This window comes from Hemitrygon akajei, chromosome 25 (assembly GCF_048418815.1).
Source record: "Hemitrygon akajei chromosome 25, sHemAka1.3, whole genome shotgun sequence".
NCBI classification, from domain to species: domain Eukaryota; kingdom Metazoa; phylum Chordata; class Chondrichthyes; order Myliobatiformes; family Dasyatidae; genus Hemitrygon; species Hemitrygon akajei.
Genome location: NC_133148.1, coordinates 3,622,591 through 3,644,120, shown reverse-complemented (window position 1 = coordinate 3,644,120; position 21,530 = coordinate 3,622,591).

Below are 21,530 nucleotides of genomic sequence, written 5' to 3'. Positions count from 1 at the left end.
TGTTCTCAGGGAAATGTATGGAAGAAATGTGGCAAATGTTTAGGTCATATTTGCGTGGAGTTCTGCATAGGTACGTTCCAGTGAGACAGGCAGAGGATAAAGGCTGTTTTAAGTCTAGTCAAGTAGAGAAGAAGATCTTACTAAAGGTTCAAAAACTAGGTAATGATAGAGATCTAGAAGATTATAAGGTTAGTAGGAAGGACCTTAAGAAAGAATTTAGGAGAGCCAGAAAGGGCCATGAGAAGGACTTGGCAGGAAGAATTAAGGAAAACCACAAGGCATTATACAAGTACGTGAACAGCAAGAGGCTAGGACGTCAGAGAATAGAATTAAGTGTGACAGTGGAAAAGTGTGTAGGTTTTCTATGTTTTTATGCTTCTATAAACACTTGATTCTGCCTCCATCGTGACAGAAGGAGCTTGCCAAGTAATGGACCCAGCGAAGTTTGAACAGTGACGTTTTGACATTGGCGGCTTGAGGAGACGGTGCCTTTATTCAAAGTGTATGCCCTGACTCTTGGAATGTAGAGTTCCGGGTTTACTGGGCTTCTCTAGTCTACATTGAGTTTCTCCCGTATCCATTCCAAGCTTTTCAACTCACATGTCCCCAGGTTCGCAGCTTTGTGGTCCCGTGACTCAGGTCTGCATAACAAATGAGCGCTTCAAGCAAGCTTATCAACTGATTCAAAAAGTCATCATTCAAGTCAAAAGTGTCAATTCTGGAAGAGCCCTACTCCGAAAGCTGATTCCTGGCTGGAGTGTGCAAACACACAAGTAAAACATAGAAACATAGAAAACCTACAGCACAATACAGGCCCTTGGACCCACAAAGCTGTGCTGAACATGTCCTTACCTTAGAAATTACCCAGCGTTACTCATAGCCCTTTATTTTTCTGAGCTCCATGTGCTTGTCCAGGAGTCTCTTCTAAGACCCTGTAGTATCCGCCTCCATCATCGTCATCGGCAGCCCATTCCACGCACTCACCACTCTCTGCGTAAAAAACCTTACCCCTGACATTGCCTCTGTACCTACTCCCCAGCACCTTAAACCTGTGTCCTCTCTTGCTAGCCATTTCAGCCCTGGGAAAATGCCTCAGGCTATCCACACGATCAATGTCTCTCATCATCTTATACATCTCTATGAGGCCATTTTTCATTCTTCGTCGTTCCAAGGGAAAAAAATGACCGAGTTCACTCAACTTATTCTCGTAAGTCATGCTCCCTAATCCAGGCAACAGCGTTGTAAATCTCCTCTGCACCCTTTCTATGGTTTCCACATCCTTTCTGTAGTGAACCAACCAGAACTGAGCACTGTACTCCAAGACTCAAAGTGGGGTCTGACCAGGGTCCTTTATAGCTGCAACATTACCTTTCGGCCCCTAAACTCAATCCCAGGATTGATGAAGACCAAGATTGATGCTTTCTTAACCACAGAGCCAAACTGCGCAGCAACTATGAGTATCCTATGGACCCGGACCTGAAGATCCCTCTGATCCTCCACACTGCCAAGAATACGGACTGGTATATTCTCTCATCATACTTGACCTACCAAGAAGAACCACCTCACACTTACCTGGGTCGAACTCCATCTGCTACTTCTGAGCCCAGTTTTGCATCCTATCAATGTCCCACTGTAACCTTTGACAGCCCTCCACACTATCCACAGCACCTCCAATCTTTGTGTCATCAGAAAATTTACTAACCCATCCCTCCACTTCTTGATGCAGGTCATTTATTTAAAAAATCACATTTATAAAGTAACCCCTGTCAAGAACACTTGAAAGCTCTTGATGAAAGTCATGGTAGAAACTGGGGAAATTGAACTATCATGTAACAAATTAAACAGATCTGTAGAGATCCAGTTGGCTTAACGATGAAAGAAACCTGTCTATGCTGTCTTGATCTGTAAAATTGTGAGCAAGACAGTCTTTAGCTTTCAAGTTTCATGTTTTGAAGGATTCCCAAGGACCTTTCTCTATGTTCCTAAGGTTTTCATTTTTCTGATTGTTTCCAAGGCTTTATCAACATGTTTAGGGGTTGACAATGTCTTCCGCATCTCCAGGACTCCCAAGCCTCCCTCTCGGCCCCGTCCGATGTTTCTTGATCTCAGTCAGTTGGGGTTCCCAGGTCTCTCTAACTCTCTGGATCCACAAGTCTCCCTGCCTCTCGAATTCCCCATGACTCCCTCTCGAGTTCCCCATGTCCCTCGAGTCATCCCTGGATCTCGAGTTTTCAGTACTTCCTTGGCCATCAGGTGCCAGCTATAGGGAGGGGGCGCTGTAGTGACTGCTTCAGGCCTGTGCAGGGGATCAGAGAACGTTGTACTCTGAGATTTTAGAACACCCGAATTTGTTAATAGTTGACTAACAACAGTTATTAATGGTTTCCGAGTTCCATGTGTTTTCTTCTCGAGCGACTCGCTCTTTGTAATGCGGTTTCCTGGCGCTTTCTGTTGAAGTTTAAGTTAATTTTGATTGCCTCAGGGATTCTATGTTAGTTTTATTTTTGAAGCAGATACCCGATTAGCTCCAATCAGAGGGTCCTCATTTTGAGAATGATCCGTCTCACGGTGTTACTTGGTCGAACTATCTCTGTAAACGCTCTTGTTTCTGTCGCTACATTGAAGTCTATGGCTACGATATTGGCAGTGCACACCATGACACATATCTCCTCTTGTGTCCTTGATTCTGCTTGGTAGCAGAAACCTCTGCTAGTTCATAATCCTTTTGTAGTTACTTTCTCATTTTTAAGCCAGGCCTTCTGTAACACATCTTCCCCGCCATTCCCCAAACAGAGGTCTACAGGCAATCTCGCTTCGCTCCCAAACATTAAATAATATGGCGATAACCAGCAGCTTCATGTTATGAACAGTTGCAGCAGTGGAACAGATGCCCAAAATACTCACCCCATTTGTTCTTCCTGCTGATATCCAGGTTTCCGAGCATGTCCGGTTGAACATCTCAGGTCGGGGATCTCCCTGAGGGTGATAAGGCGTACTCCTTTGTTTATCGACTCCAAGCATGTCCAGTAACACCTGTATAAGATTCCCAGAACCTTGGCGGCAAGCCTAGTGGACTACACCTTCCTGATCGCGTGTATCTGACTTGGAAGTCCATAATAAACTTTGGCTTCGGTGGACGCCCCTGATGCTTTGTAGGGAAAGTTTGAGCATGGTGTAGTGATCAGTACTAATCAAAACATTCGCAGTGTCACTGGATTCAGGCTCTGCATACTAGTAGCTCAAGTGGCTCCGCACCTCGTAAATGGGACAAGGGAGAACCCTAGTTGGCTGCCTCAACCCCCTAATACATCGAATGCACTGTCTACAGTCCTCTTCGACCCCAGGCTTCATTCGGGGCCAGTAGAACCGATCTCGGACTGTTCAAACCCCAAATGACCTGAATCATTATGAAGGAACTTCAACACAATCCTCCGATGCTTCTCAGGTAAAACCAACTGGGAACGCCGAGGCCTGTCTGGAGCAGACCCTAACCTGTATAGAACCTGGTTCCTCAACTCCAGCTTGTTCTATTCTCCCAGCAGTAGTGGGTATGGCAGGGTGTTTCGTCTTTTAAACTTGGTCCATAACCCCTTCGTCAAAAGCTGACCAAACGGTACATCTCGACACCGGTACTCAACGCAGACAATTGTTTCGCATTCAGGGGGTTCAAGTTGCAGTGAGCTCGCGGAATGCCGCAACCAAATGATCCACAGCTCTATTCTGCCCTGGCCTTGCTTCTGATTTCCCCGTGGCAGAAAACTGGGACTGCTTTATCTCCAAATGCAGGAAAGCTCTCCCACGCTCCGTCCATTTCAATAGACAATAGACAATAGGTGCAGAAGTAGACCATTCGGCCCTTCGAGCCTGCACCGTCATTCTGAGATCATGGCTGATCATCTACTATCAATACCCGGTTCCTTCCTTGTTCCCATATCCATAAGATACCTATCTAGCTCCTTCTTGAAAGCATCCAGAGAATTGGCCTCCACTACCTTCCGGGGCAGTGCATTCCAGACCCCTACAACTCTCTGGGAGAAGAAGTTTTTCCTTAACTCTGTCCTAAATGACCTACCTCTTATTCTCAAACCATGCCCTCTGGTACTGGACTCTCCCAGCATCTGGAACATATTTCCTGCCTCTAACTTGCCCACTCCCTTAATAATCTAATATGTTGCAATCAGATCCCCTCTCAATCTCCTTAATTCCAGCGTGTACAAGCCCAGTCTCTCTAACCTCTCTGCGTAAGACAGTCCAGACATCCCAGGAATTAACCTCGTGAATCTACGCTGCACTTCCTCTATAGCCAGGATGTCCTTCCTTAACCCTGGAGACCAAAACAGTACACAATACTCCAGGTGTGGTCTCACCAGGGCCCTGTACAAATGCAAAAGAATGTCCTTGCCCTTGTACTCAATTCCCTTTGTAATAAAGGCCAAAATTCCATTAGCCGTCTTCACTGCCTGCTGCACTAGCTCATTCACCTTCAGTGACTGATGAACAAGTACTCCTAGATCTCTTTGTATTTCTTCCTTACCTAACTCTACACCGTTCAGACAATAATCCGCCTTCCTGCTCTTACTCCCAAAGTGGATAACCTCACACTTATTCACATTAAACGTCATCTGCCAAGTGTGTGCTCGTCCACTCAGCCTATCCAAGTCACCCTGAATTCTCCTAACATCCTCATTATATTTCATACTGCCACCCAGCTTAGTATCATCAGCAAACTTGCTGATGTTATTCTCAATGCCTTCATCTAAATCGTTTATGTAAATCGTAAACAGCTGTGGTCCCAATACCGAGCCCTGTGGCACCCCACCAGTCACCACCTGCCATTCCGAGAAACACCCATTCACCGTAACCCTTTGCTTTCTATCTGCAAACCAGTTTTCTATCCATGTCAATATCTTCCCCCCAATGCCATGAGCTCTGATTTTACCCACCAGTCTCCTATGTGGGACCTTATAAAATGCCTTCTGAAAATCGAGGTACACTACATCCACTGGATCTCCCTTGTCTAACTTCCTGGTTACATCCTCGAAAAACTCCAATAGATTAGTCAAGCATGATTTACCCTTGGTAAATCCATGCTGGCTCTGCCCAATCCTATCATTGCTATCTAGATATGCCACTATTTCATCTTTAATAATGGACTCTAGCATCTTCCCCACTACTGATGTTAGGCTGACAGGACGATAGTGCTCTGTTTTCTCCCTCCCTCTTTTCTTAAAAAGTGGGATTACATTAGCCATTCTCAAATCCTCAGGAACTGATCCTGAATCTAAGGAACAATGGAAAATTATTACCAATGCATCCGCAATTTCCAGAGCCACCACCTTTAGTACCCTAGAATGCAGACCATCTGGACCTGGGGATTTGTCAGCCTTCAGTCCTATCAGTCTACTCATCACCGTTTCCTTCCTAGTGTCAATCTGTTTCATTTCCTCTGTTACCCTATGTCCTTTGCCCATCCATACATCTGGGAGATTGCTTGTGTCTTCCCTAGTGAAGACAGATCTAAAGTACTTATTAAATTCTTCTGCCATTTCTCTGTTTCCCATAACAATTTCACCCAATTCATTCTTCAAGGGCCCAACGTTGTTCTTAACTATCTTCTTTCTCTTCACATATCTAAAGAAGCTGCTTCCTGCGAACGCCTGGACAATACATCCGCATGAATGTTCCGGCTGCCTGGCCGATACTTCAGGCTGAAATCATAGGCTGATAACGCCGCCAACCATCGATGGCCTGGGGCATCCAATTCCGCCGACGTCAAGATATAAGTCACTGGATTGTTGTTATTCCTCACCTGGAATGTGGCACCATATAGAGATAATCACTCAACTTATCCACCCCAGCCAGAATGCCGAAACTCTAATTTGTGCGTGATGTAGTTGCGCTTGGAGGGTGACAGGTTTTAAACCACATCCTAATGTAAAACCCTCCTTAAACCATCTCGGCCGGCGTCTGTATGCAACACATACGACAAACTGGGGTTTGCAAAAGCCAACACAGGTGTTTTACTCAGCAGCTGCTTCTGCAAATGGGAGGCCTCTTCACATTTTGCGTCCATCTTACCCCAAAAGGCTTCGAAGGGCTTAGGTAAGCTTTATTATCTTCTCCTTTCGTTTTCCTCCCTTTTTCCTCCAAGGGACGGTAACCACATAGAAACTGATTCAAAGAGTGTTTTTTTTTTTGGAGTAGTCGTTCAGGCCATATGAATGCGGTCTTCTCTTTGTCAGCTTCACTCATGTGCATCTGATAATACCCATTCAGGCATGCCAGCGGAACAGCACACTGGTCAGGGACTGTACGTTGGTTTAGTTTCTGATACTCAATACTTCCCATTCTTCTTCCTCGAGACCATCAGCGGTGATGCATAACAACTCCGTGACTCAGTGATAATCCCAGCTTCTTTCAGTTTCATCAGATGCTGCCGAACATCCTCCAGCTCTGTGAGTGCTAATTGCCGAGACCTTTCTCTGAAAACCGTGTCCTCTGTCACTAAGAAGCTTATGGCGAGTATTCCAGGAACGACCCACAGCAAATCCTCAGTAAAAAAGACATCTTCGAACTTCAAAATCTTTTCCGCCAGTCTCCTTTACCAACCTTCAGGCACCGGGGGGGGGGGGGCAGCAAACGTGGGTGTTAACTTTCCTAATCCAGAAGATTGCCCCCCTTCTGATTCTCTCACAAGAAAACTGGACACTACAGTCATTGGAAAAAGTTGTGCTATCGGTATCCGCCGCCTGAGGGCGACCTCTCTTTCCGAGTTGTACCTGACAATCACTGTCATCCTGTTTGCCTGTACAGCCGATAGTTTCTGCGGTTCAGGCCTCACCAGTACCCCAGCAGGTAAGCGTGACTCCACTTCATAGTCTCCCAGAACATCCACCTGGAGGACCTCGGCGTCAGGCATTCTGGGGCTTTTGGGGTTTCCTGTCGCTCTAACTGCTTCCTCAGGCAATTACACCACCGATTGAACCTGGATGTACCACACAGTCACTCGTATTTGATGAACGTCTGGTGTAAGATGGCCTTACACTTCTTCAAAAGCAGTTCTGAACACTGGGTGAATGCCCAATGTTTTCAGAGATCTCTCTCTAATTCTGCCCTTGCATGCTCCTATGTGCCTCCTCACAATAGGAGTATTTGTTCCCACAGGAACTGAAGTTTGACCCTTCTCATCCGGGACCGCACAGACCAACACGGACATGTCAAGGGCTTCAGCTACTCTAAGGTCTGCCTCGGAAAACTCCAGCTTCAATGACAGGTGACCATCATAAGGCAGTCATCAGTATGAAGACCCCAGAGCTCCAAGGCAGCGAGTGGCGACAATGGTAAATGTGTCACATATCGGTTGTGGAAGGAACTGTATCTCAGAGTAACCCGAGAAGCTCTGTCGAATATGGCTCTAGCATAATTACCCTCGATCCATAGGGATATGCTAGAGCTTGGCCCCGCTAAGCCTTCAGGATTGGGGTTTTGCACTTTAGTGTTTACCTTGATACTTTGATTGGAACGCGTTGCCCACGAGACGCCAGATCGTTTCGTCCCTGTGTCTCTCCGCGGGTTCCAGAGTTCCCCTTCTGTTTAAGCAACCATTAAACCTGTACTCTTTAGTTCTTGATCCCCAATCCTGGAAATTATAATTCTATGCATCAACCCTTTTAATGACATTCTTGATTTCATACATCTATCGGAGGACATTTCTCAGTTTCCTACAAGGCATCAAACCCAGTCATCACTGAAGATCTATCGTGGCCCAGCAGGTTGATGCAATTTAAACTGAGGCACGACAGCGACTATATTTCCTCAGGAGTTTGAGGTATGTCACCAAAGACTCTCGCGGATATCTATAGTTGTACTGTAGAGAACATTTTAACTGGTTGCCTCGCTGCCTGGTATGGACAGACTGTTACACAGTATCAGAAACAGCTGCAGAAAGTTGGAAACTCAGCCTGCTGTACCATGGGCACAAGCTCCCATAGCATCGAGTATGCCTTCAAAAGGCGATGGCTCAGAAAGGCAGCATCTGTCGTTAATGGCTCCCATCTCCCAGGACATGCGCTCTTCTCATTGCTACCATCAAGAAGGAGGTACACACTAAAGAAACACACTGAATGTTTATGAAGCAGCTCCTCCCCACAGACCATACCTCACCATCATAATTCTGAATGGACAATGTACCCACATACACTATCTCACTACCTATTTCTGTTTGCTCTCTTTTTGGGCTACTTTATTCTCTCACTCCCATCTCACATCGTGCCCCTTTCTACTTCCCCATCTCTCTACCTTCCCATCTCCCTCATCCTCCACCGTCGCTGTCTCCTGCCACTGCCTCTTTCCCATCCCGTCTCTCTCTCTTTCCCTGCCTCGCCTCTTTCTCCTCCCTCCGTCTCTGACTACCTTTTCCCGTCTCTCTCTTCTCCTATTCCTTTCCTCCCCATCTGCCTCCCAGACTCCTTTCCTTCCCTTACACTCTCTTTCACATCACCATCTTTCCTCCCCACCCTCTCCCTCAGTACTCTCTACCCCTCCATAACATTCCTCCCCCCCCCATCTAAATACTACCCAGGCCTTCTGCCCCTTCTTCCATTCTCTTTAGATGCCAGAACCTGGACATCGATCAAGCGGGCGGTGGGTCTCTGAAGTAAGGATGTTTATTTGGGATTTTCTCGCTTACCCAGACACAGTGTCGTCCTTCTCTCACCCCCACATCCTGCGTCTTTCTGCATTGATACAAGAGACTGGGCTGGGACATGGAGCCAGTAGAGACTTTGTGTTGTTCCACATCCACCAGCTCGGTCTTCTATGGTTTGGGTTGAAATCAGATTGTATGATCTGGTATGGTGGGGGGATGGAGAAGAGGTGAAATGAGAGATGGGGGTAGGGAGATATGGGGGAGGGGAAAGGAGAAATATGAGAAGAAGGAGGGACAGATGTGTGGTTGGAAGTGAAAGGGCAGAGTAAGTGTGAGAGTGAGGGGTAGAGATGGGAGAAACAAGGAAGGGGAGTTGGACAGAGAAAAGGGAGATGGAGGGTTAAAATGCAAAAGTGCGGGGTGATAGAGGGTGAGAAGTAAGGACGGAAAGAGATGTAAGAATGGAGGGAGGCAGAGAGGAAGGTAGGGAAGAGAAAGATAGGGAGGATGGAAGCGACGGGGCGGAACAGAATGGAATAGAAAAGGGGATGGATAGAGAGATAGAAGGAAGAGATGGCGAGGGAGAGATATGCTGCGAGGGGGAGCGATGAGGAAATGAGGGAAAATATCAAAAAAGGCTAAGGGAGAGAAACGGAGGAGCAAGAGCAAAATGGAGGGTGATGCGAAATGGGCTGAGACAGATACGGGAAGAAATAGAATGAAATATAAAGAGAATGTGAGGTAGAAAGGAAAAATTAAATGCACATGAAGAGGATCAGTGCTCACTCTCCTTCTCCGGGGCTTTGCGCCCCCAACCAAACACTGGGGCGAAAGGTCGACATCGTTGGTGGCCCGATTCACCCTCCCCGAGGTCGTGACCTTCGACCCGCCAGCATGTGTGCACTACCTTTATTTTGCCATCCCCACAGGTGGGTCGGTGATTCTACAGGTGGGAGACCAGGGTCCTTTTGACGATGTTGTGGTAAGACACCTGTCTGACACCCCTTCCTGCAGGTCACTGGGACAAGTGCGCTTTTGAGTCAGCCCAGCCTTTCCTGGGGCTTCCAGACAACAGGAGTTATGTCCCCAACTTCCACCACATCCATCACGTGTTTCTCAGGGACACTGGTTTTCTCCAGTGAAATAAATCCACCTCCCCTACACCCTGCGCCAACAATACAACTCGCAATAAAACTCTCAAAAATGCACCGCCTTGATAGGGGCAAGAGTCGGCAGGACTGCTGATGTCTGTGGAGAGGACAGTTTCCGTTCCGGGGCTTTCCTTGGGGAAAGGGGAAGCAATGTGAACCTTGGAGTGTTGGAGGTCAGAGTGGAAAGAAGGGGAAAGAAGGAATGTTGAATGAAAGGAGGTAACGGCAGAAACAGAGAGAGAAAGAAGGCGTGGAAGAGGAAGAGTGTAGTTGAGAGTGATGAAGGGAGGAAAGGGGAAAATGCGCTAAGGAGGGAAAGAAGTGGAAAGAAGTGTAAGAGAGGGGGACTGCAGAAACAGAGGTTAATGAGAGAGAGAGGATAGCTAGAAAGAGAGAGAGAGAGAGAGAGAGAGAGAGAGAGAGGAGAGAGGAGAGAGAGAGAGAGAGAGAGAGAGAGAGAGAGAGAGAGAGAGAGAGAGAGAGAGAGAGAGAGAGAGAGAGAGAGAGAGAGAGAGAGAGAGAGAGTGCCCCACCTGTCCTGATTCTGTTGGAGGATCTGAAACATTAATTCCATTTCTCCCTCACTAGAAGCTCTTCTGCCTGTTAAGTTACTTTGTGTTTTTAATTTCAAATTTTCCTGGATTTTTCTTGACCCACTCAAACCTCAGGCCCTGGAGCAAAATCCCTCACTGGTTAGCGGAGACACGAGGAAATCTGCAGATGCTGGAAATTCAAGCAACACCCACATAAAATGCTGGTGGAACGCAGCAGGCCAGTCAGCATCTATAGGGAGAAGCGCTGTCGACGTTTCGGGCCGAGACCCTTCGTCAGGGTGCCTGGCCTGCTGCGTTCCACCAGCATTTTGTGCTGGTTAGTGGAGTTTCTGTTCGGGGTTGGGACGATTGCAGCGAGCTCAAGCAGCCCTCTGCCAGAAGAGCTCAGATCCGGCCAATGGAGAGGCGCGGATCCCAGAATGCATGGCAGCAGAGAAACTGCCCGACTTGCAAGAAGGTGCAAAATAAGAGAACAAGAGGGCCTTCTGAATAGTTGAGGCCTCTCTCTATCTCGAGACTTTTCCCAGCCTGTCTGAGCATTGCGGGGCGAATGTTGAGTTGTGCCTATTAAAGCAAAGTATTGAGGGAGCTTCGAGCACGTATTGTGATATTAGAGCCATTATTGACACTTGGTTGCAGGAGGGGCAGGGCAGGCAGCTCAGTGTTCCGGCCTTCCATTTGTTTAAGACTTGAAGAGGCAAAGTACCTAAGGGGTAAGGGTGACAGTGAGCGAAATGCCTTGCAATGCTCAGACAGGACAGACAGGTTGGCTTAACAACTGTAGCTACACGGTGTAACTGAGGAATAGGAAATGGTTGATCACGTTACTAGAGTTAGTCGACAAGATACAGAGTAGCGAATTTGTTGAGAGAGACCAGATATTTGCAAAAAAAAATGTTGCGAACGTAGGTAATTTTAACTTTCCACATGCAGTCGATGCCATACAGTCCTTGTACATCATCAAAAAAATTAATTTCGCGACACGTTGAACCTGATTCTGATGTTGATCCTCATGTTATCACATCGGACTCGACCCAAAAAGCAGCTTGCCTGCATTTACACAAGCTCAGTCATTGCAATAAAACCGATTGTTTGCTTTTGGTCTTTTGGTATTGGTATGGAAAGCGATTGCATGAATAGAGTTTGAATTATACTAGGGCACTGGGGTACAAGAGATCGGGGATACAATGCATCAATGAATTTGGTCTTGATTTTCATCTTCATATTTCCACGACAGTTCTGTACACCCAAAGAAGCCGTAACGCATGGACTTTTGAAACGTAAATAAAAATGCAAATTCGGAGTTGTATTGTTTCGCTTGTGTTCAGCTGGTGCTTGTGTAATTAACGGTTGTAAGAATGAAAATGATTACAATGCACAACACGGAGCTGAACACTTATTTGGAATAGAAATCCGCAGGGAGATGATCTCCTATTTTCAAATCGTTTCCACCTACAGTATAAATATGCACGTCCACAGGTGCCCAATTCATATAGTAGTCCAATTTGTATGCCTGCGCATGGTGGTCACCTCGATATGAAATGATTCACAACACGCACTTGCCATTCGAATACTATTATTACCCAATTTTAGCGGCTTTTGCGGTCCCAGGTGAGTCAACGATACCGGGTAAGTTTGATCAGACTGACATCTCCATGATGCTCCAGGTCCTCTCTGAGTTTGTAAAAAGAGTAAAAAAAAAATTGGAAACTCTCTTTAGGATATTTGGAGCGGAAATCAGTACTCATCTGTCGGGGCTGTGTGTTGTTATTTGGAAATGGAAGACATTTACTCCTAAATGCTTTCGGATAGAATGAAAGAAACGACACCGCACTGCAGTAGACGGCGAGTAACAAACACTCACGGTGAAGACGTTTGTCTGTTCAGATGAATTCGGTGAAGATTCGCATGGATCTGTACAAAACAATTTAAAACGTCCAATCTCATGCTGCGAATGGATAAAACACACAATTTCTTGCCACGTACAAGAACTCGAAGGGGAAAGTTGTGGAATGAGAATCGAAGAGTGGTCGCTTGTAGACGGCTCTTTCATCGGGTGGACTTACAGACCATAAAGCTCAGGGTGGTGAAATGGAAGATAATGTATTTTCGTGGAAGATCGAAAAGCGGAACTACAGTTTGAATGTGTTTGCAAACGGGCGGAGGCGTACGAGGTCGCGCCACTGAAAGTGGCTCTACAAGCCGAGAAAGAAATCACACCCAGATTTCCATTCTGTCGGAACGTATTCCTCAATAGATGGAAAAATGTCACGTTTAAACTTTCAAGCGCGTCAATAAATTCTGCTTTGTAGCACCGTGTTAAATTCCCGTCGGCTGAATATTGCAGTAAAACGGATCTACGGGAGATTTAGGTGAATTGTTCCTGTGGTAATATATGATGATCTAAATATGTTATGTTGGATTACAGGCGACTAAATTGAGATCTGGTTGGTATTATGTGCAGCCTAGACCGAATAGACAGAAGTTTCTTTTTATGTCGCTCTTTTTGATGGAATCACCGACCAGAGTTCGAAATATAAATGAAGAACATTTATGAGAAATAAAGTTATTTCTTGGCATGGTGGTGGGTGGAATCTGGAACGAACCGCCTGAAAAAGTGGACGAGCCAGATTTGATTGGTCGGGAAAGAGGCAGTTACAGGTGGTAGATTTAAAAAAAAACGGTGAAGCGTGAGGAGGCGCCCGGTCTTCATTTCGAAGATTTCGCTCGGACCAAGTCTTTGTGGACATGATGGGAAGACATGCGGTTTGAGTCCATAGCATTACAGCCTGGTATTAACCATTCTCTCCGGCACGTATCTGCGGATGAGTTGTCCTTTAATGACCGTGGATTGAGTATTTTCGTATTGCAATAACTATTACTTTGCTTAATTTTGACAGAAATGAGAGAGAATTCAGCCAATGCGGAGTTACTAACCAACAGTCAAGAGAATGCCCTCTGCATTTTGATACATAGAAACATAGAAAAACATAGAAACCCTACAGCACAATACAGGTACTTCGACCCAAAAAGTGGTGCCGAACATGTCCCTACTTTAGAAATTACTAGGGCTACCCATAGCCCTCTATTTTTCTAAGCTCCATGTACCCATCCAATATCTCTTAAAAGACGCTATCGTAACTGCTTCCATCACCGTTGCTGGTAGCCCATTCCACGCACTCACTATTCTCTGCGTAAAAAAATCTAACCCTGGCATCTCTTCTGTACCTATTCCCCAGCGCCTTAAACCTGTGTCCTCTTGTGGCAGCTATTTCAGCTCTTGGACAAAGCATCTGAATATCCACACGATCAACGCTTCCCATCATCTTATACACCTCTAAGTACATGCCCACTTTTCAAGCTGTGAATATTTGACGATTGTGAACTTTAAGAACGTTTAAGATAATTAGAGGGAAAGATCGAGCTTTTGCCAGTGTGAATGGCAGCATATGGGGTTTATAGAACGAATGAGACCGTGTCAGATTGGGTAGGTACGGTGCGGCATCTGCACTCGAACGCTAATCTCTTTCCTTCTTTTCGGGCTTCTGGCAGAGCTACTAATGTCTGGCAATTGGAGGAAATCATTTCCAGTGCTTTACATGGAAGATGATCGGATAATTCATTTGCTGAGCGACGATTGGCCAGTCTATCGTATCTATTTTTCTCATGTACAGACCATTCCCAGGGAAAGCGAATCCGATTGATTCTATTATATTCGGAATCATGGATATTTGGACTTTCCTCTCCGAAGTCATCCCTTGATCTCTCGAGAATTCCCCCATCCATCACTGGATGGCGCTATTTCCGTATCACAAAGAACTCAAGAGATTGTACTGATGCTGGTGTTGCTGAGCTTCCTTTCTGTAGGACTCCCGACCGGCTTCTTCTATTCTCTACTCTGGCCTCATACTTCTACTCACCTGCCTATCACCTCCCACTGGATCCGCTCCTCTTCCCCTTTCTGCTGGTCCATTCTGTCCTGTCAGGTTTCTTTCTCTCCAGCGCTTGCATTTCCTACCGACCTGGCTTCACCTGCCACATTCAGGCTATCCTCCTTCCACTTCCCCAATCTTTTTACTCTGGCGTCTTCCCCCTTCTTCCCAGTCCTGAAGAAAGGTATCGTCTGTTTATTCATTTCTATAGATGTTGCTTGGACACCTGAGTTCCTCCAGCATGTTGCGTGTGTTTCTGTCTATTCAAAACTTGTTTTGTTGTATTTTGACGTTTTCTAGGAAGCCGGACAATGCTGAGAAGCGCTTATGTCTAGATAGCAGTGCGTTCTTTCTGCAGTTCCCATGGGGTATTCCTTTAAGTACTAGGTTTCATCCTTCGTACATCGTGACTGTTTTTTGCACTTTCAAAACTGGATTAAATTTAATTATTCGACATTATGGAAGTTTTACGTGAAAGATACGTGTTTGTATAAAAGATCAGAGAGAAGAATTAAATGCAGGAAACCTCATAAAAGATGCTAACTTGCAGCCGGAGTGAGCGAATAAAATAACTAAATTCATCTCCCTCTAATCACATCATTCAGAGCGCAACATTTCTCAGCCCAGTTCATGGTCTCTTCTTTCATTATCTCCCAGTGAACCTGTTGACGATTATGACGCTGTCCCGTGGAAAGTCCGGTCTCTCCAGATGTATCACTCGTTACCTGGTGGCTATGGCGACGGCGGACCTCTCGGTGATTGTCTGCAAGGTGACGTTGCACCAGATTGCCGATCTTTATTGGTCGTATTCGTTCTTGTTCTACACTCCGGTGTGCAAGTTAATTCTCTTCCTATCTGCCGTGACTGTCGACTGTTCGGTTTGGTTCACGGTCGCTTTCACTTTTGATCGATTTGTGGCCATTTCCACTCAGAAGCTGGCAACGAAGTACTGCACCGAGAGAACAGCGCTGGTGGTTCTTCTGACGCTGAGCGCGATCTTCAGTTTTGAGAACATTCCCTGGCCTTTTGCTTACACTGGTGTTATAACTACCCCAAGTATTTCGTGGCATTGTCTTCTGTTGCCGACATTATATTTTTATCCGGGATGGGTTGCGTTTCCTTGGACAGACCAGCTGTTAACTCCAGTCGTTCCATTCTGTTTAATTGTATTACTCAATGCGCTCACGGTCAGACGAATTTTGGCAGCTAATCGAGTCCGCAGATCTCTCCGGGACTGCAGCACCGGGGATCCCGAGATGGAGAAACGTAGGAGGTCCATCATTTTGCTTCTTGCAATATCCAGCAGTTTTCTTCTGCTCTGGGTCACAAGTGTCATATATTTTGTTTTCTCTCGCACGAACACGGGATTTCTGTCCAAAGCTCCCATGAAACCTTTTGCAAGGTTTGAAAAACCTGCGATTATACTTCAGATGCTCAGCTGCTGCACAAACACGGTCATTTACACCGCGACCCAGAGACAGTTCAGGGAGGAACTGTTCCACGTGCTCAAATACCCTTTAACTCTAGTTAGATCTTTAGTGAAGTAAAGTAAATTTGTTTTTCAGAAACATGATGGCGGAAATCCAACGATAGTGACTGTGGGAATTTTGGGTGGTAAAACAGCTTTGGATAAAACGATTAATTTTCCATATATTAAAAAATAGTAAAAACCAAAACAGAGACTTTCCCATTCCACAAGATCACACGTCACACGTGGTTGTATACGCTCTGGCCTCACTAAAGTCGACGTATTTTCTTCATTCCGCGCGGAAAGTTCCTGAAAATCTATTGTCACTTATACACAACATGCTTCTGAAATGTTGGAGGAAGACGGAAGGCCAGTCAACACCTATGGAAAAGCGGAAACAGTCGACGTTTCAGGTCGAGACCCTTCATCAGTCTGTGAAAAAGATTAGAAGTCAGTGTGAAAAGGCGGAGAGAGAAGATGAAGTAGAAGGTAGTGGGTGGTTGGGGGTACTGGCGAGGGGGAGGTGCAGCAATGAGTTGGAAATTGGATTGGTGAAAGATAAAGGGCTGAAGAAGGAGGAATTTTATGGGAGAGTACGTAAAACCACTGAAAAATGGGGGAGGAGCAACAAATGGAAGTGATGGATTTGCAGGGAGATAAGGTGAGAGAGCGAAATCGGACTGCAGAATGGCGAAGCGGAAGGAGAGGCATTTACCGGAAATTTGAGAAATCGATGTTCATGCCATCAGTTTGGAGGCTACCTCGCCGGAATATAATGTATTGCTCCAACAACCTGAGTGTAGCCTTATCGTGGCAGTAGAGGAGACCATGGACTGACATGTCGGAGGGGGAATGGGAAATAGAAGTGAAATGGATGGCCACCAGGAGATCCCACCTTTTCTGGTGAAGAGTAGGTGATTGGCGAAGCGGAGTCCCAGTCTACGTGGGGTCACACCGATATGCAGGAGGGCACACCGGGAGCATCGGGACTCAGATGTAATATCGCCTCACCTGAAAGGACAGTTTGGGGCCCTGAATTGTAGTAGGGGAGGAGGTGTTGGGGCAGGTGTGGCACTTGACCCGCTTGCAGTCTTAAATCACTTATTAATTGTCACTTCTTCAGCGTAAAATCTGAAAATACTGTAATTCGTTTCGAGGATCTCACCATAGCCGTTCCTGTTTCTTTGACAGCATTCATGATGCGAAATCCACGATAATGTCATTGCTTGTTTCCTTGATAATCCATTATTGTGACCAGAAAGTCAGTTTATCTGATGACCTAATTGTAAGAGATTATTCCGTTTCCAGTGCACGACTTACAGAAGTGGTAGCTTTATTTCATCTGACTTCTGATATATTACATAACTTAGTCATTGCCATTAAAGGCTCCATTGGTGTACACTAAGCTATTCAGCAGCAAGTGCAATTAACGGGAGGTAAGAAGAACAAACATTATTCGTCTTGTATGACGGGACCTTTGTAACTTTGCAACAAGATTGAAGCTCAATGAGGCAAAGTTGCTATGGAGAATAAGATAAATAATCGGCGCGGGAGAGGAACAGCGCAGTCATACTTTATGGTTTCATGGACAGTTCAGAAATTTGATGGAGGAGGGAAGGAATCAGTCTGTGAATCGCGGAGTGTGGACGTGCAGCTTTCAACGTTAATTCCTGTAGGTAGTAACGAGTGGAGTGCACATCCGGATATTGAAAGTTCTTTGGAGTTGGATGCCGATTATTTGAAGATGCCCATAATGATGAGTAGGGTTCAGCTCGTAATTGAGCTCGCTTTGTCTATAAAGCTTTGCATCCTCTCACGATCCTGTGCGCTAGAGCCTCTGCAACAGACTATAATGCAACCTGTCACAACGCTCTGCAAAGTGTATTTGTAAAAATTTACAGGAGCATTTGATAATTTACTGAATCTGTTCAATCTGCTAAAGACGGAGAGCTGCTGGCGTGACTTCTTCGTGATTGCATCAATGTTTTGGGCTCAGGTTGGCAGGGTGAATGCGGACCCAGGGTCATTCTAACAAATCCATCAACTCTGAGTTTACAGTCGAGTTGAAGTAAGGTGGATATACTAAACTGGAAGTCATCAGATTTCTGGGCAACATTGAGTTTCCGCTGTGGACGATATTATCACCAGCGGCTTATAAATGGAGGAAGACGTTCTGGAGAGTGAAGGAGTCATCAGGTGACCACTTGCTGTTCGCAATTATCCATGTAGACAGGCAGTGGAGAATGATGAAAGCTGCTGATCATGAAAATAGCTAGAAATAGTAAAAAATCGCTTATCAAAGGGTCAGATGTCACATTTGTCTTGGTGATCAATATCTTTGCTGAAGTGTCCTGTGTCTTTACATCTGAAGTTGCTAGTCTCTCATCATTAAATGCTTTGTTCTGTTGTCTCCATTCCGCAAAATGGTTTCATTCTGGCTTCATCACCAACTCTGTCAATGTTTGCTTCGAAACATCTACCAAGCCAAATCGAAGCATTTAAATCCAGAAACTAAGTTATGCCAGGTTACCAGTCTGGAGAGCTATTCGTGTGTTTCAGTGAGACTTTGTAGAATGTTCAGTGGTAACGAAAGGCAGGCTTTCCTCTACGTGTAGCCAATGTTTAATTTCAGAATTAACGTCCCATTTCTTGTACCAACTGAAAAGATGCGGAAGCAAGTGGGCAATTTCATCAGTTTATCCTAATTAGTCTGTCGTCAACGTAACCAGCAGAGAGAATTTAACACGTTAACTTAATTGAACTGATTAAGTTAACTGGATCTACAAGTGGTTATGACATAATAATTCAATGACCAATTGAAAAAAGCAAACGATCCGCTCGTTTGGGACAGATGGCAACGGGAATTCACGAGAGGATGGGATACATAAAACGGTCCACCGGTTATACTGTAAATTCTATTTTTCTGTAATTTATTTTTTTATTGAAGTTCATCATCAAACAAAATTTCCATAAGATGTATTTCAGACATTGTACATATATATCATATAATCATATATTCACAAATCTCCACAAAGTATTTATCTGAGGTATACACTTATAGAAAAGAGTGGAAAGAAAAAAAACAAGCAAAAGGAAAAAACTATGTGCAAGTAGGGAGTGATTTTTTTACAACATATTCATTGATTTGTGAGAATAAAATCCGGCCTATCACGTCCTGAAAGATGTAGGAGAACCGAGGGAACGACTGGGAAGCAGGGAGGTAGTGGGAAGTAGTGGAGGGAGTGTGTAGAGTGGAAGATAGTGACGGAAGCCGGGAATGGAGGAGTACTGAGGGAGGGAGGAATTGAGAGGGAGAGGATTGGGTGCAATGAGTTGGGAAGCTGGGGAAGACAATGGAGGGACTGCATCTCAGCGGGCAGCGAGTCCTGAAACACACTCGCTGCAGGACAGAGATGGGGGACGTGAGTGAGGTGTCTACAGTCACCGCCACCCGCTCCCCTGACCACATAAGACGCTGCAGGGAAATGAGGGGGTGTTGTAGCACAGAATAAGATGAAAAGAAACGGCAGCACCACACTTTCCGTGCAGCCTGGGTGTTCTAACTCAGTACTAGCAGAAAGGTACGTTTATGGACGGATGTGCGTATGTGTGATGGTGAGAAGTGAAGGGAGGCAAACGGCGGTAATGGCTCAAGTAAAGAGGGAAATCACTGAAGTGGATGAACCGTTCCCCGAATTTTAATGAGATCTGTGCTGGATAATGGAAAACCAGTAAACGCTAGACCAACAAGGCGCTAGGAAAGAACTAAGCCTGTATTGCTGATGATACAAAGGTAGCTCGAGGGCAGCTAGTGTTGAGGAAGCAGGAAGACTGCAGGAGGACTGAGACAGACTTGGAGAATGAGCAGAGAGGTGGTAAATGGAATTCAGAGTCGGGAAGTGTTTGGTAAGCACTTTCTAATTGAGAAGAAAATTCAAAAACCGGAGATAGAAATGGACATGGGAGTCTTTGCGCACGGTGCCGTAAAGCTCAACGTGTAGGTTGATTCCGTGGTGAGACGGCAAGTGCAATGTAGATCAGATTAGTTTCAAAGTGCGGATTCAAAAAGATAGGTCTGGTCTGTGGGTTGAGATTCCAAATTAGAGAAATCAAATTTTGATGGTTCCAGTGGCAGTACAGCAGACAAACATGTCAACAATAATAACATTGCTTGGAAACCACTCAGTGAACAAAAGAAAAGAAAATATATCTTATCAATGGACACGGGCACTACGGTCTAACAAAGGAGAAATGGAAGACTCAAATTTGTATTATACACAGTAATGAAGGAGAACTTCAAGATCCAACACACTGATACGGATGAATATCTGTGGGACTACGTTGTTACTGAGTTTCCACTATTTCCTCACTTGACTGCAGACTGGACAGGTGTTGTGGAGGAGGCAAGGGAGATAAACCATCAATGGACTAAACACACTAAAGTAATTAAAACACACTCTGGTAAGGCAAATGAAATATTGAGAGATCCAAGCTTTTGGAGTAAGCTTTCTAATTGAGGGACGAATGTTAAAATACATCCGGAGATAATAACAGTATCACATTCTTCTGTCATACTAATTTTATGCACCCTGATAATTGTATTGCTCAAAGTATATCAACTAAGAAGTTGGAAGGCTGAAATAATGGGAATAAACGTAGTTAATGCTTTCATGAAGCAACAGAGACGATCGTCAGTATAAAGTGGGTGAATTAAATTAGTAAATGTTAATAGATAGATAGATAGATAGATAGATAGATAGATAGATAGATAGATAGATAGATAGATAGATAGATAGATAGATAGATACGTTATTCATCCCCATGGAGAAATTCAACATTTTTTCCAATGTCCCATACACTTGTTGTAGCAAAACTAATTACATACAATACTTAACTCAGTAAAAATATGATATGCATCTAAATCACTCTCTCAAAAAGCATTTATAATAGCTTTTAAAAAGTTCTTAAGTAGTTTAGTTAAATAGCATTTATAGAATTTAAGTGTTGCACACCTACTGGGTTTCCATTGCAGTCCTATGGGCAGTCAACTGAATGAGAGGAGGATAATGATCTTAAGATAAATATCTTTGGATCAAGAGGAGGGGGATGTTGGCCAGAAAAAGCTACAGTCTAACCAAGGGCAGGAGAAGCAGGCAAAGTTTCTCTTTGTTTCCTCTCATTTTGTGGACTCTGAACTGATTCTTGCTCTTGGATAATCTAAGCAGATCAGGTGAATGTGGACACAAAAAGCTTCAGGTAATGATCTACTAAATCTGAGACCATCCTCTAACAAGTAGTTATTTGTCATGTAGAGGACGTGAGCTCTGAACTGATTTTTGACTCCGAGACAATCTAATCAGAGCAATAAATCTGAGAACATAAATGCCAGACTTACCAAAGAAGCAATCTTTAATCTCGTTAGACTCTGTTTGGGTTGCCTGATTGAACTAGTTTGAATCAGTCAGAGTTGTAAGACTCAAATACACAAAGCTGGGGTGGGCAGAGCCATGATACAGTTTTGGTGGTATCCCTGTACAATGACCAGTAAGAAGGTGACTCAGGTAGGTGACCCAGGTTGTAGCTGCGGCACCATTCCACTAATTGGCATATCTCATTCCTGTACGCCCTCTCGTCACCACCTGAGATTCTACCAACAATGGTTGTATTGTCAGCAAATTTGTAGATGGTATTTAAGCAATACCTAGCCACACTGTCATGTGTATACAGAGAGTAGAGCAGTGGGCTAAGCACAAACCCATGGGGTGCGCCAGTGTTGAT